Consider the following 12,500-nt stretch of genomic DNA (forward strand, 5'->3'; position numbering starts at 1 on the left):
TTCCTACAGAGACACGGCTGTAAAACGAACGCACTCATTTTACAACCTGAGTACGGCGAGAGAAGTGAATAAGAGCCTTTTCCAATTACTCGTCTATGCGCGCTCAGAGAGAGGAGAGAGAGAGAGAGGGGAGGGGGGGGGGGGACTCGAACCTGGACCTTCCAATCCGAAGGCGAGTGTCACCCCACAAGACCAAATTATTATAGCCAGGAGGACGTGCGGGTCAGTTTAGAAAGTAAGTTTCAGACCACAAGACCAGAAAGCCGCACAAACAAAACAGGACAAGGTGGTGGGGAATTAGTTAGTTCAAAGACGAACGACCAGTTATTGAGTCCTGGAGTAATCTACGAAAGAGTCTCCGCCCGATCCAAGACAACTTAAATTAAATTCCACCCAGACGCATGCGCAGTATTGTCGTACTCCGGGAAAAATATAATATTTAGAAATTTGGCCAGAAAACTCCCCTTTCAAAATATCGATCGATTTTTTAAATGACCTCATCTTGGCAAAAGAAAAAAAAACCCCAAAATTCTCAAACCTGGGACCCTTTTTTTTTTTTCCAAGATTTAGGGTCATTTAAATCGATCGATATAAAATTTGAAGGACGAGTTTTTGGCCAAATGTTTAAATATGGGTTTTTCCAGAGTACTGCAGAGTGGGGGGGGGGGGGGGGTTCTTCGCCAAGAGGGATAACTCAAATTTTCGGTACCCTTACAACAAAGAGCTAACTTCACAATAATATAACTTTGACAAACTATGGTAAAGAAACAGGGTTGGGTGTTCGTTGTCTGTTGGGGTTTTTTTTTTTGGTGTTTTTTTTTTTTTGTTTTTTTTTTTTTGTTTTTGTTTTTTTTTGTTTTTGTTTTGTTTCTTTAATGAGCAGCAGATAAAGCATCACCTCGCATAAATAACAAATAAGTGTAATTAATTAATCACTTAATAAAAAAATAAATAAATGATTAAATAAATGAATGATTAAATAAATAAATAAAAAAATGAATGAGTGAATAAATAAATAAATAAATAAATAAATAAATAAATAAATAAATAAATAATAAATAAATAAATTTAAAAAACACGATATAAGCGATAAGACAAGAAAAAATGGAATGAACAAAACCCTAGATATGAATTCAGAAGGGGGCCCCCTTTAGCTCGGGGTTTGGGAGAGCACTCGCTTCACAAGAAGGGGACCGAAATTCCGATACATTCAAAATAGCATCAAATTTTAAGGGCTTTTTATAATAGCAGAAAATTGTCGGACGTCACACCTTCTGTTTTTCCCCGGGTTCCAAAACCCTTGGAGTGGGTATGAAATTCAGTCCTTCGGAGGATTTAAAAATGAATTGGTTCCCTTATAGATAGTTCGAAGTTGACGTCCTCAGGCTTTTTTAAAATTTTTTTTTTGCCATTCGGTTTTTGAGTAAATCTCACAAAAACGTTTTAAACCCGATATAAATTTTTAAGGTTACACAAAGTTTTGTGTTTTTGGGCCTTATATTTCCCCGGGTGAAAATTTGTTGTGAGCTTCTTACCCAAACGCTTTACTATAAAATTGAAAAAAGAGGTGGTTCAAGTTTTTGGCAGCAGAATGTATAATATTATGCGCTTGTCTAAAAAGGGCCACAACTTTGCCTTCCGGAATTTAAAAGGACAACAACACAAAAAACTTGGAATATTGAGCTTTTTTTAGTCTGGTTAATACAGTTTATTTAAAATTTATCATAAAAGCAGTGGAAAAAAGGTAATAAAAAGTTTCGAGTGACGCCCATTTTTTTTTTTATCATAAGATTTTTGGATTATGGGCAGGAGCGAGGTTTTAAATAAATTTGTATTGAAAACCCAGAATGTATTATTTAGCAAAAAAATAAGATACCCTAAAGGTGATCCCCAAAAGGGACGATTGAAAAGGTTTTTTTTTTTATATATAATATATAAAATATTTTTTATATATATTTTAAAAATTTTTTTTATAAAAATTAATTTTTATATTATATAAAAAAAAATATATATTTTTTAAAAAGAATGCAAATTTTAAATCACATTTTTTTGTGGCCGGGGGCGTTGTTTTGTTCTTACACGTTTTAAGACACAGAAGCGAATCGTTGGGCCCCCAAAAACAAAATCCCCTGGGCCACAAAAAATGTGAGTAAAAATTTTTCATTCTATTTTGGGTTAACCCCCTTTATCGGCATTTCTTTCCCTACAAAGTACCCACCAACATTAAATATATATATATAATATTATATATATTATTATATAATTTTATTTTTTTATTATATATATACTTAATAAATTTTTTTATATATATATATTATTTATATATATTTTATATATTTTTAAATTTTAATTTTTTTATTTTTTGGGGGGTTTCTTTTAGGAAAAGAAAGTGCTCGATAATGTGGTTAGAGCTAATATAAAAAGCAAATTTTTTAAATATGAACTATCCCCCCAAATAAATAGTGGTTTTCCCTTTCCCCGTAAAATTTTGGAAAAAGTTTTTTTTTGACAACAAAATTTTTTTCCCACCTTTTAAAAATTTGTGAATATTACCCCGCCGGGGGAAACCCGGCCTTACGTAAGGGTTTTTTATCCCCCAAAAACATTTTTAAAAATTGAGCATTTATATAGCGCAATATCCACTTAAAGGGTCAATGCGCTTTACAAAAGGGGGGCCTGGTCAACAGCAAAATTTAACAAGTAGGACGGACATGCGCCTGTTGGCGATATTAAAAAATTTTTCGGGCAAAGACAACGCTGTTAACGGCCCCCCTAATCATTTTACACCTGAGTTTTTTGAGAGAATGTGAGTAAAGAGTTTTTCCAAGGAATCAACAATGCGCCCAGCGAGGCTCGAAACCCCGGGGGCCCTTCCCATCCGAAAGCGAGTGTCATAAAAATAGACCACATAGCGCACCTAGTACTATATTATTGGGGTTTTTTTTGCACGAAAAAAAGTTTAGTAAATATATAATTTATATCAATTACCCCAAACCCCACCAAAATGTTTTTATAACCGCACACTGTGTGTCCCCTTTTAAAAACACGTCGACCCCGTGTAACCCTTTCAAACAATTTAAATAATAAAAAATAGTTTTGCTTTTCACGTTTATTGTAATAACAGCGTTTTCAAAAAATTAAAATGAACACACTGACCCCTTTCAGGAAAATGAACACAAGGGGTCAAAAAGGTCCATATGGGGTTGAAAATTTAAAACTAGAAGGAACGAAATTGACGTCATCAAACTCTTTTTTCTTGTTTTTAGCCCGCCATTTTTTTTTTTTTTTTTTCTCACTTAAATTAACAAAAAAATTAAAAACCCTTCAAGGTTCCACACAGTTTTGCGGTTTGTTGTGGGGATTTTGGTTATAGTACATCATCATAGAGCTAAAAAAATCAGACTAAAAAATAAAAAAGAAGAAGGAGAGAAGTTGTCACTCAGAGCATTCGGCCCGGGGGAGCCCGGGGGAGTTTATCCCGGGTTTTCCCTTTGCGAGAAAATGCTAATAATATCAATAATGTCTTACTTCCCTTTGGTATGATGCCCAAAACTATTGCAAAAAAATTTTCCCCCCAGATTAAAAAGACCCCGTAGTACCCAATCAACCAAGATGGGTGGCGGGGGGGGGGGGGGGGGGGGGTAAAGGTAGAAGGAAAAAAAATTTGGGGTTTTACCCGGGTGCCTCCGTCCGCCCCCTTTTTTTGTGAAGGGAGTGCTTTCCCCCAACGGAGCTATCGATAGGAAATTTCGATCAGAAAGTGAGTGTCATACCAAAAAAACCACCTTTCCCGCAAAACATGGCTTTCCCCCAAAATTTTAAAAGCTGGGAAAAACCCCGCTCCATGACCCTAATGTGCGGCTATGTGGTCTTTTCTTTAAGGCTCCGCTTTCGGATCGGAAGTTCTGGGTTCGAGCCTCGCTTTTTGGGCATAGTTGAGCCCTTTGGGAAAAAGGCCCTTTCTACATTTTTCCGCCTTTACTAGGTTTTTAAAAAGAGTCCCTGGGTTAAAGCGTTTTTTTTTTCCCGAAAAATTGAAAAATCGCCTAACAGGGTTATGCCCCGCCCTACATGTTAAAGTTGCTTTTGCCCGGAAACCCCCCTTGTAAACCCGCTTTGAGCACGTTTATGGAAATTGCGCAATACAAGACTCAATTTTTTTAATGGCTCGGGAAAAAATACTATATTACATTAGTTCTTCCCGACATGTACCCGTTTCGGGAGAAGGGTTCACTTTTTCTTTAAGCACAGCTGTGTTACTCTAAAACCTTAGTTATCTGTCATTACCATCATGATAAAAATTCAGCACGTCATGGGTCGCATTTGGGAAAATAGAAAAAAATTTGGTATTTTGACAAACCCTTACTCGGCTTTTTTAGTTCAAGGATTCGATAATACACTTGTAATCAGCTGTCTTCACCGGGTTTTTGGGGGAAAGATGTACAGTAGTGAGTAAGAAAAGTAGTAGTGTGAAGTAGGGGTAGAAATAGTAGTAGGGGTTAGTAATGTAGTTGTAGTAATATTAGTAGTAAAAGTGAAGTAGTAGTATTAGTAGTATTAGTAGTAGTTTAGTAGTATTGTAGTTATTGTTGAAAGTACCCAGCAGCAGATTTTTTTAGTAGTAGTAGTAGTAGTAGTAGTAGTAGTAGTTTTAGTAGTATTAGTAGTGTTTAGTAGTAGTAGTAGTAGAGTATTTTTTTGTAGTAGGTATTTAGTAGTAGTAATTGTAGTAGTATTTAGTAATTTTTGTAGTAAAGCGTAGTAGAATTTTTGGTTTTTTAAATAGTAGTATTAGTGTAGTAGTGTAGTAGTAGTATTTTTTTATTAGTATTTTAGTGAATTTTTTTAGTAGTGTAGTAGTAATAGTAGTTATTTGTAGTAGTATTAGTAGTAGTAGTTAGAAAGTAGTGTTTAGTGAGTATAGTAGTAGTGTAGTAGTATTAGTGTAGTAGAAGAAAAAGTAGTAGTATCAGGATGGTTTGGGGAGGGGGGAGAAGGAAGATATAAATCTGCATAAAATTTGGTTTTTTTAAAATTAAAATCAAAAAAAATTTTTAATTTACCCAAGGGGTTTCTGTGATTGTAAAAAAAAGGGGGCCCCCAATATTATCCTTGGGGTTTCCCCAAATTTTCAGAGGTGATCAGTGATTTGACATTTTTAACCACAACAAACTTTCGCGTTTATTAAGTAAGTTTTCAAATTTTTTCAGCGCCCTTCCCTTTATCCCCAATTTTAAAAAGTTCGAATCGGTTTTAACAGAAAAGTTGTTGGGCAAATTTGTCAAATGCAGTGAAAAATCCAAAAAATAACATAATATTTTACTTTAATTTTTTTTAGCAAATTTTTTGGAAAAAAAAAAAAATCGAATTTTCCAAAAATTGGGTTTTTCTTCAAATTTTTGTAAAAATTATTCGGGGGTCGTAGTATTTGACAAGACGTCCCAAAAACTTTCTTTCGTCATTTTGACCCTTTTTGTTTTGGGGAATTATTGTTTTTTAAATGTTTTCGCTGTAGACAAAAATGGTTTTAGCCCCCAAAAATTTTCCCTGCTTTTGTTTTGTTCTTCTTTGAGTCTGTTATATAGTAAGTTTTGTTCATTAAATATTAACGTCCACAGATTTTTAAAATCCTTTCTTTTCACGTGACTCGTTTTTAACACCCAAACGACAAGATATGATGGTTTGGGGGAGTTTATAAATTTTAATTTTTATAATTTTTTTGATTATCGTTTAAAAACAACACGATAAGATATGGGGTTTGTAGAGTGTGATATTTATATGCTTTTAGATAGTCAAATCTAACAAATCCTACTACTATACTACTTTACTACTACTTTCTATATTACTTTCTAAAAAAAAACTACTACTATCTAAAAACTACTACTACATACTATTTTTACTAAAAACTTTTAATTTCTTTCTACTACTTACTTAAAAACTACTACTTTCTACTCTAATTTCCTTATAGGCCCTTTTTTTTGGGAAAGGGGTTTCCCAAAGCTCCTCGTGAAAAATTTTTCCAAATTTTTATTTTCACAAGGAAAAATTTTTTCAGCGTTTTTTTTTTTAAATTCGTCAATATAATATTGCAGCAAATTTTTAAAAAACAGTAGAACAAATCTTGATTGAAAAGTAAAGTTTAAAAAGTTAAAAATGACCAATTTTTGGTTCTCCGCTGCCTTTTTGTCATTGAAAAATTGAAAGGGATTTCAGAAAGTCCCCAAAGGGGTTGTTTTTTTTCTTTTTCTATTAAAGGGGTTTGTTACTATAGTTAAATATAGGCGTTGAAGGGGGCCTGGGTTTTTGTTTTTCCTATACTACTACTATTAGTATAAAAATTTTGGGTTAGTTTAAAAAGGGGGTATGGTTTTTTTTTTTCTTTTACGGTTATTTTAAAAGAGTACTTGGGTTGTTTCCCTTTTGTCGAGGAACGTGGGAAGAAAATGGGTCATGAAGAAAAAGGTAAATGAAGGCCTACTCTTTCAAAAATTCCCCCAAAAAAAATTTGATCGTGTTTTGTGTTTTTGGGTTTTTTAAATTTTTTTTTTCAAAAGCGGAAGTCACACTGCGGAAAGGGAAAAAAAACCCATCCCCCCCAAAAGAAATAAAAAGGAAATAAAAAAATTAATTTTTTTTTAGCCAAATAAAGTGAGGGAATAGATTAGGGGCGATGAAACAAAACATCAAGGATAAAAAATCTCTTTTTTTTAGTGCTGATGGGGACAAAAAAAAAATAAAGGTTTGGGAAAAAATTTATAAAAATTTTTTTTTATTTTCCCTTTTTTCCCGCAATAGCCCCTTTTTTTTTTTTTTTTTTTTTTTTTTTTTTTTTTTTTTTTTTTTTTTTTTTTTTTTTTTTTTTTTTGTTTTTTTTTTTTTTTTTTTTTTTTTGGGGGGGGGGGGGGGGCTTCGATGGCTCATGGTAGAGCACTCGTTTCACACGCAAAGGGACCAGATCAAAATCCGGTGCATGGGAGATTTTTTTTGCCCCCCCCCCCCCCCCCCCCCAACGCCCCTGTCACAGCCTTTGAAGGTAGCTGAAGCTGAGTCTTTTAAAGTTTTTGGCTGAAGAAACGTTGAGAGGCTACCAAGAGACTCGATTAAAAAACTAAAATAATATATTTTTTATAGTCTATGGTCGTATAAAAATAAGTTTTAAAAATGATGAACAATTATTTTGATAATATATATAATATATATATATATAATATATATAAAATTATATTTTTTATAAAAAATTTTTAAAATTTAAAATTTAATTAATATATTATATAAAAAAATATATAAAATTTAAAAAATATTATATTATATAATTTTAATAATATATATATATATATATATATTTATATATATATTTTATAATATATAATATTATGAGTAAATAAAAAAAATAAAAAAATAATAAATAAACTTTATACAAATCCCTATCGGTGGAACTGATGATCCTCGCTCGAATTCAATGAAGAAAATTAGATAATCATAAACAAGTTGTCGGGTTCAAAAAACACCGTGTTATAATGAAATAAAAAACTGCATTTATAATTTTCACCAAAAATTTTGACGACAGCTCCACGTCGGGGAACTCTCTTAGTTTTAGAAAAATTCGCTCTTGAGGTTTCAAAACATTTTTTGAAGAAGCATCTTAAGACTACATTATTTTCAGGGCTTTTTATAAATGATTAAAAAAAAAAAAAAAAAAAAAAAAAAAAAAAAAAAAAAAACAACGACAAAAATTTTTAAAATTTATATATATATATATATAAATATATATATTATATTTTATATATATATATTTTAAATATATATAAAATTTTTTTATGTGGGCTATGTGTGTGCTTTTGTGTGTTTGTGGTGTGTGTGGGTGGGGGTGGGTTTGGGTGGGTCGTTGTGCGTTTGAGTTAATTGTAAAGCACCGAAAGAGCACTTTTAAGTGGATGCCAAGACGCTACAGAAATGTATTATTATTATTATTATTATTATTATTATTATTATTATTATATTATTATTATTATTATTATATTATTATTATTATTATTTTTTACGTTTTATTTTATTATTATTTTATTATTATTATTATTATTATTATTATTATTATTTATTATTATTATTATTATTTTATTATTTATTATTATTATCATTTATATTATTATCATTATTATTATTATTATTATTATTATTATTATTATTATTATTATTATTATTATTATTTTATTATTATTATTATTACGTTTATTATTTTTTTTATTATTATTATTATTATTATTATTATTATTATTATTATTATTTTATTATTATCATTATATTATTATCATTATTATTATTATTATTATTATTATTATTATTATTATTATTTATTATTTTTTATATTATTATTATTATTATTATTATTATTATCATAATTATTATTATTATTATTATTATTATTATTATATTATTATTATTATTATTTATTATTATTATTATCATTGTTATTAATATATGATAAATAATAAATAACGGCAGGGACCAAAGAAACAATGTAATGCCTAACACGATCAATCACAACATTATTATGAGATAAGGACACGTGAAAATCAAACAATGCGAATACCTCTATCTAAAATTTCACAGCAAGATTTTTAAAATTATTTTCTACATTAATAATTGTAAAATCGTGGCCAATGATTACATGGAAAGGACTAGCAGACGAACAAACCTGTTATAATTCCAAACTGAAATGTTGATAAACTTTAACTGTTGATAAATTTCAACTCTTAACTATCTGAACAAAAAACTGAAAAAGTTTGAATCATTTCCCTTCAAACAGCAACAACAGACAGACGGATTAAAATGAAATGCCTCAGGGCTAACCCCACCAGAGACTTGACTCCCCCGACCGGCACTGCCGTCCGCTGCCGTTTTCCCGGATAAAGACGTCGGGTACGAACAAATACTAGGAATAAAGAGAAAAACCCTCAGACATTCTGATTACGGTCAGACGTGCTCCACTGCATTACGTGTAATGGTAGCACGTCTGCCCGGTAAATCAGAAGGTCTCAGGTTCGGTCCCCTGTCGAGATACACTGATTTTTTGGGATGGTTTACTTTTTGTATTTTCTTTCTTGCTTTGTCTGGTACCTTTCATACACACTTGTTCAGATCTTTATCTTACACAGTGCCTGCTCCTTAATTTCTTAATTTGAAAAGGGCCATATAATTGCGTTTGGTAATCAGACCTGTAAATAAGCAAACACCGATTTGGTTTATCGAATTATAGATAGTATGCGCTTGGCGAAGAAGCTCACAACATTGCCATCCAGAAATATAAGGACCAACACACAAAACTATTAATAACCTTAAACGTTTGTAGTTTGGTTAATACAGTTTAGTGAGAAGTGCTCATAAACGCGGATGGCAAAAAACAAAGACCCGAGTGACGTCAACTTCATTCTCTCTATATTATGAAGTAAATGTTTTCTTCTCTCCAAAGTTATAGATAGTATGCGCTTGTCTAAGAAGCTCATAAACATTGCCATCCGGAAGTATAACGGATCAACACACAAAAACTGTGTGTATCCATGAACGTTTATAGTCAGGTTAATACAGTTTAGTGAGCATTACTCATAACGCGGATGGCAAAAAACAATAACAAAGACCCGAGTGACGTCAACTAAGAACTATCTATAAGAATAAGTTTGTGCATTGTTGGTTGTTGTGAGATCACAGAAATACAAACTCCCTCGATGGTGAACAAGAACTACGGTTTGCACGGGTTGTCTGGTACTGAGCGTCGCCCCGGGACAAGCGATAGTTCGACTTTCTTTCGTTTCATTAAAAAAATAAAACAAATGAGGGATACCGATTTTGTAAAGGTCAGAATAGAAATCCATCGCGCAGTTTGATTGGGTAAAAGACTGAAAGTAATAGAGAAGGTCAGAAGTGCAACCAATTTGACACCCCCCCATCATTTCGTGGAAATTTGTTTGAATCGTAATTTGTTACATAAACAAATCAGAATTCAGAATACTGATTTTGTATTCTTTAAACATCCATCACATCGCAGTATGATTGGGTAAGAAATTAAAAGTAATAGAGAGGAGCAGAAGTGCAACCAATGACACTGACACCCGCCCATCCTTTCGTGGAAATTTGGTAGATTCTTAATTTGTTTCATAAACAAATCAGAATTCAGAATACCGATTTTGAAAGTAAAAGGGAGAAGCGAAGTACTCGGCGTGAGTGCAAGCAAATTGACACCAGCCCGTCATTTCGTTGAAAATTGGTAGAATCATAATTTGTTACTTTCTTTCGTTTCATAAACAAATCAGAATACAGTTTTTGTAAATGTTTAGACACTCCATCGCATCGCAGTTTGATCTTTCTGTCTAAAGATTCGGAGAGACACAATATCAAAATTTACATATAATTATTGAATATTCATGAATGATTTTTTGAAAAGGGAAATGCTATGAATATTAAAATATCAGCGATTATTATAAGAAATTAGTCCTTTGTGTGTCAGTCATAACGAAGGGTATTTTGTGTTTGACATTATCAAGTTGGACCATTTTAGTGTCATGGCATATGACTAAACACCTGATTTATACAATGTTAATGGTTTAAAGAATTAATCTGGCTTTACGAACAACAAAATAATTATAAGACCATTGTTGAACCAGAGAATTGTTAGAAACAGTAATGGTGGCTTGGAGTTAATTGTGAAAGTCAAGTTTTCAAATCCACCAAAATTATAATAATTACATAAGTAGATTAGAAATGTCTGTTGAATCGGGAACCATGGAATGGGTGACTAAGACAAGCCTCCAACTGTTTTTTTTTTTTAATCAAAAGAAAAAAAAAATTCCCTTTCTACATCCTATAAGGGAAATTTGTCCCAAGGGAAGACCGGAATAACCCGGGTGTCAGCCGCAGTGCATCGCCGCAAATTGATCTAGGACGAGGTTACTAGCTCAAGGCCACACAGCGCAGCGCCAGGTGATCAAACGGTACTTTTCGGGGACGAAGCAAAGGCCGTACCGCTGAGCCACGCTGCCTCACCCCCCCCCCCTCCTCTCCCTTTCCATGTCTCGCCTCACTCTTAATACCGCTTCGAGTCTTTGGGCCACGAAGAAAGCACTACACGACACGTGACAGAAATATGCCTTAGACAGTAAAATCTGCTGTGAAATCCTGATAAAGTCAACTCAGCAGAAGAACCAGAAAGATTATATTAAATATAACGCCCATTCGCAACAGCTGCATCATAAGATCCCATCGCCTAGGCATTCATTCCATGAAGGAATATAGATAATCCATCAAACAGGATGTCTCATGTCAACAGGAATCACCTATGTTGTCCAAGTCGTGAGCAAAGTGGGGGTTAATAATAATCTTGCCAAACGAAGAAAAAGCAAACGAAAGTGCCTGAAGCGGGGCTCGAAAGCGGAACCTTCCGGATCGCAGTGCAATGCCTTAACCACACGGCCACGTCGCCCCCCCCCCCCCCCCCCCACCAAAAAGATTGGATGACTTTTTATCCATTTTCCGTAGAAGACGCTTAGATAAAAGAAAGGAAGCTTGGGACTCACAAAATTGGTGACTTTACACAGAAGTTGACTTTAAAAGTGTTAATTTTATGGAGATTCCACTGCATTTTTTCTTCATTTTGAGACCTGTCGTATCAATGGAACACACAATTTGATAAATGGAAAGAAAGTTTGGGACGTACCAGAGGAGTTTATTTTAAGCAGAAGTTGACTTTAAAAGTGCTGATCTAATGGAGATTCCACTGCAGTTTTTGTTTTTTCATTTCGAGACCTGTAGTGTCATGGAACACATTTGATAAAGAAAGAAAGTTTGGGACGCACTAGACTTGTGATTTTAAGCAGAAATTGACTTTAAAAGTGTTAATAATTTTATGGAGATTCCACTGCATATTTCTTCATTTTGAGAACTGTCGTATCAATGGAACACACACTTTGATAAAGAAAAGAAAGTTTGGAACGCACTAGAGGTAGTGATTTTAAGCAGAAGTTGACCTTAAAAGTGCTGATTTAATGGAGATTCCGCTGCATTTTTTTTCTTCGTTTTGAGAACTGTCGTATCAATTGAACACACTTTGATAAAAGGAAAGAAAGTTTGGGACGCACTAGAGGTAGTGATTTTAAGCAGAAGTTGACCTTAAAAGTGCTGATTTAATGGAGATTCCGCTGCATTTTTTTTTCTTCGTTTTGAGACCTGTCGTATCAATTGAACACACTTTGATAAAAGGAAAGAAAGTTTGGGACGCACTAGAGATGTTGATTTAAAGCAGAAGTTGACTTTAAAAGTGTTGATTTAATGGAGATTCCACTGCATGTTTTTTTTTTTCATTTCGAGACCTGTATTGTCAATGGAACACACTGACTTAGATAAAGGAAAGAAAGTTTGGGACGCACCAGACGAGTTGATTTTAAGCAGAAGTTGACTTTAAGAATGTTGACTCTATGGAGATTCCATTGATTTTTAAAATTTTTATTTGA

The 12,500-nt window shown here is 32.9% G+C and overlaps 1 protein-coding gene across 1 annotated transcript in view; it reads left to right on the forward strand.

Annotated features, from left to right (window-relative positions):
• The window catches only part of LOC144956717 (uncharacterized), a gene marked incomplete in the record, with an annotated part of 39,042 nt that overhangs the window by 1,688 nt on the left and 24,854 nt on the right, over positions 1–12,500 (forward strand).

The sequence above is a fragment of the Berghia stephanieae genome, chromosome 11, assembly GCF_034508935.2.
Source record: "Berghia stephanieae isolate SIO BIC M18660-M18661 chromosome 11, UCSD_Bste_1.3, whole genome shotgun sequence".
NCBI lineage: Eukaryota > Metazoa > Mollusca > Gastropoda > Nudibranchia > Aeolidiidae > Berghia > Berghia stephanieae.